Genomic DNA, 4,766 nt, shown 5'->3' with positions numbered 1-4,766 from the left:
ATACTTTCTCAACTCAATTATAGATGAAGATGATCAAATGGATATTTCACTCTCATAAAGTTAAAAACAAAGAAATTGAAAAATTTCACATAGATCCTCTTAATTTTACATTAACTCTCATTCCATGCCATTATAATTTTTAATCTATTTTATTAAGTTAGAGAGTTATGAATGTGTAAGAAAAATACTTTTTCAATCTTATTAAACAGATATAATGTAAATAGCTGGTAAGAAATCTGGCACAGTGAATAAACTGGCAAATCTTTATGAAGGTGTGTGGTTTGGGATTATACATACTATTATATATTCTATTTTCAAGTTTATACCTTAAGCCAATTATAATTTTATAAGTATAAATAGTTAAAACATTGTGACATCTATGTAATATACTAATATTTAAATGTTTTAATATTTCACCAAAAGTTTACATTTTAAAAAATTATAAAAATACTCTTTTGTTTTATATTCTAACAGTAGACATATATTGGATAATCTAAAAATTTACCTTAGATAGGATTACTGGAATTAAAATGTGTCCAGTGCTATTTCCTTAGTATAATTTACAAATTTACCTAATACTGATTATTGAGTATATTATTGTTTCAGTGATCTTAAAATAATTTAAAGTATTTTCACCTTTAATTGTACAGTGTTTATTAGTACTTGTTAATTCCTAGGTTATGATAATTAGAAGTTATTTTGCTTATAACAAAAATAAATCTTATAAATTAATTTTAATAATTTAGATGAAAGCAAGGACTAAATACATATTCATTAATAGTATAGACAGGTATCAAATATGACCTTACTTTTTAAATTATATTTTTTTTCTTAAAAAACATACCAAAAACCAGCCAAACACTACATATAGCACCCATTATATCATTAGAGTCAACACCATATGACATCACTATTGATGACATAAAATCCTGACAAGTTGTTTTCTAGTACTAAGAGAAATCAGGCTTGCAGGGAATTCAGAGACCACAGAAATGTAAGTGTGTGAATATTTGTTTAAATTTGTAATACTACTACTAAATGCCTCGGTAAATATGGTAAAAATTATAGTGTATAACTTCTTTAAAAATATTTTCTAGTTCTTACAAAGCAAGACATTTTTTAAAAATAGATGGTATTTTTCCACACCAATAGCAGGTGATTTAATTAAAATAATGAATATATTAGTGAAAGATTAATAGCTGATTATACATAGTTTAGCTCAGAGTTTAGCTTAGTTTAACACAGATAACAATTCAACACGTTAACCTTTATCTGGCATCTAGATTCAATATGTAATCTAGAATTATTATTGTGTAATTTTTGTGTGTTGAGATTTAAACTTATTCAGTTTTTTTATATCAACCTAATAGTTAATTTGCTGACTTCTCTTCATAAATTCACTTTTTTTTCCCCTGCAGTGAGCCTGGCTGAGCCTTGTTAGATCCCTGCTGGGTTTACTATTTGTGCAAGTCAACCAACAGCCAATTCTATACAAACACATTCTCAACAAATCTAGGACCTTTTTTGTTCCAAATATCATTAGTTCACCTTTGGTTGAACCCAGCACACCGGGAGCTTATATACTCTTCTCAGATAAAACACTAAGAAACAATGGTTGTCTCTGAATTTAAAAGATGGAAGACACTGCATTTGTTTTCCTCTTTCTTCTCTTGTACCCAAGATCAAAACAAGCTCAAACATGGATCTCAGGAGGTGGGAAAAAAATCTTCAGAGAGACAATAAGGTGTCCAGGGCTGAGAACAAGGCTCTCAGAAAAGAAAACAAGTCCCTCTGGGGAGAAAACAAAGCCCTTCCAGGAGAAAACAAAGCTTTCTGAATGGACAATCAGTTAATCCGGGGGGAGAACCAGTCCCTGAGACAGCAAAACCAGCTGCTGTGTAAGTTTAAAAGTGTGATTTTAGAAAACCAAAAACCACCTGGGGAAAAAAGTCAATGCCTTGAACACAGAAAGTAAGTCTTATTGGCAACAGAATCGAGCCCTGGAAGTTCAGATCAAGGCTCTCAGGGAACAGGAGAAAGCCTTCCAGAATGAGGCAAAAGCCCTTCAAGAAGAAATAAGTTCTCTACATGAGGAGATCAATGCCCTACAACATCAGGAGTGTGCGATCAGGATGGAGCAAGAGGCCCTGATGGAAGAAGGACGTGCGCTGGAGATGGAAGAACAAGCTCTGTGGAATGAGGAACAGGCCCTTCGTGAAGAGAACAAGGCTCTGAGAGAGGAGAACAGCGTTTTTCAAGAGGAGGAAAAGGCCCTTCTGGAAGAGGTGAAGGTCCTGGAGGAGTGGAACAAGATTCTTCAGGGGAAAGACAGCAAACGTGCTGGCTGGAAAAATGCACAATAAAAAAATAAAGCAGGAGAAGTGTGACTTGAAAATGTAACCAGCAAACCATGAGTATCATTGACATTCCAGAAAAAAAAAAAAAAAAATCAAACTTTTGAAGGTGAAATACTATTAGTGGGGTTGGAGTACGAAGCTTGGAAATGTACAGGATCTGGTCCTGGAAACCAAATAAAGTCCTGAAAAGTTGGAAAAAAAAAAAAGTTTCTTTAGGTTTACTTAAATTGTACAGAACTATTGGTGGTAAATATTATTTTAGAATGGAAAAGATGTATTGCTCAAAACATTTGATACCAAATGGACCAGCTAGGTTTGCCCTTTAGTTTGAGAGACATTGGGTGAATATTGTAAGAAATCAACATCACAAAGGAAACCTTGTCTTAAAACTTGCTCTTAGAATTATGAACAATATAATGAAACATAAAACTTTGCATCCTCCATATGTATTGTGAAAAACAAATGTTTTGTAGAAGAATATTCTGCTTTATGTTTATTCCAATAATCTAATTGAGGAGGCCAATAAAATACTAAAAAGAATTTTTAAAATATGTGAGTGTTCACAGACTTCCTATTATCTATTTTTTCTCTCAGTTATTTTCTTCCTTTTGCTTGCTGGGAGGGTGCCACGCTCTCTAATAAATGTATTAATGAGAGAAAAGGGAGTGAGAGAACAAAGTTCCCTAAATTCATAATAGGGCTTGTGGAGTTTGGAATGTGAACCTGTGGGATGGTCCCTGGTCAGTGGAAATTGGGGAAGGAAGAAATTGATTTTTCAGATGTATTAATGTTAACAAGTGATCTAATTGAATGCTTTTTAAAAAAAAATAATTCTGCAAAAACTAAGTCACATGGACTTATGGATTTATTAGAGTACGTAGATACTTGCAGAACACTAAGTTACAAACTGCTAGAGGCCTGTTGCTGTAGCTTATTTTTCATCATCGTAGATTTTGAGCATTTAATACAGTATAAACATTTAATGGATTTTATTGAAGTCATATGTCATTCTGATTCTTGTCTAGTGTTACGTAATAGGAATATAACTATAGGAAGAAAAGACTTTCCTTTTCCCTAGATGCTGCCACATCTGCAAAAAGTCAACATACACTTCTTAAACACCTTTAATTAGCGTTCTACTAAGCAATACAGATACATTTAAATATAAAAAGTGAAAGGAGATATGTTCCCTGATTTTAAGGATTCCACAACCTGCGAAGGAAGATAAAGATCATTCCTTAAGAGAGGGTATCTATCTGCCTGATAAACAGATCACTAACCACTGTTCTTTGGAACTTATACAGCCACAATTTAAATAAAAAAATTCAGCCTTGCAGAATATTAGAAAGCAATGTTTGTAGATAGTGTTCAACGGACTTGTAGTCAATTGGGACAGGGAGGCAATGCAATGCCTTTATCATTGTTTTCACCTCAAAACATGTGGAAGAAACCTGCAGAAAGGAGAATGTCCAGCTTGGTGTTCTAGGGATTTGTGGATATGCTGCTTTATTGTCTATACATGAATTCTGATATGTTATTGTGCACTGAAAAGAGTCCTTACTCGAAAACTCCCTACTGTAGTGTTTAGGAAAAATAAACTATTTTACTCTTTGGTGATGAAGTCAGGAAGGGCAGTGCCCATGGAGGGGTACAGTTATCAGTGACCCTTCTCAGTGAGGAAGCTGTCATTATTGCCTCATAGTTCAATCAGCAGGAATTCAGGTTAAACTGAAGACACAGGACACACTGATCAGAATTTCAGTCTCTCCTGTTTGAATTCATATGCTAAGCTGAAGATTGGCACTGCTACGAAGAAATTTTGGTTACTATTTATAGCACACTCTGCAAGTGAGAAATTATATAATTAAGGAATGGGTTAAAACAATTTATGTTGATATCACTCTTCATAATGTCTATGATCTTTCACCTTCACAGACTAATCAAAAATTGGATATATTTAAATGTACATTTAAAAGTTTTCATATTGTTAGATATCAATTGAAATTATATGTTAAACAGAGGAAATATTTTGAATGAAAAAAATGGGGGCATTTTGATGCTCACAATGCAGGAACTTTAGTGTATGTGAACTTTGTTTCTTTGTTCATTTCTAGGTCTTTCCTCATAGTTTCCAGAAAGGGTGGTCACCTAAAGGTAATCTGAAAGCCTAATGCTCCCACCAGGATTGCCCTTAATCCAGGCCAGCAAACAATAATTAGCTGCAGCACAGAATAGTTGCATGGATGTTCCAAATGTCTTCTTAGAGATGAGAGACTGTTTATCTTTAAGAGACTATCAAGTTTCAACCCATGTGCTAGACTCTACTTATTTAAGGGCACAAATCCCAGTCTCCCAGGCCCATCTTTCCTCACTTTGATTTATATTCCATTATGTTCTATATATCCTCTA

At 33.6% G+C, this 4,766-nt stretch overlaps 1 pseudogene; it reads left to right on the top strand.

The window, feature by feature from the left end:
- The first annotated feature begins 1,611 nt into the window (after positions 1-1,611).
- LOC103014585 (coiled-coil domain-containing protein 70-like) lies at positions 1,612-2,363 on the top strand (annotated as a pseudogene).
- Positions 2,364-4,766: the final 2,403 nt, after the last annotated feature.

The sequence above is a fragment of the Balaenoptera acutorostrata genome, chromosome 18 (assembly GCF_949987535.1).
Source record: "Balaenoptera acutorostrata chromosome 18, mBalAcu1.1, whole genome shotgun sequence".
Taxonomy (NCBI): domain Eukaryota; kingdom Metazoa; phylum Chordata; class Mammalia; order Artiodactyla; family Balaenopteridae; genus Balaenoptera; species Balaenoptera acutorostrata.
This window is presented reverse-complemented; position numbering and strand designations above follow the sequence as displayed.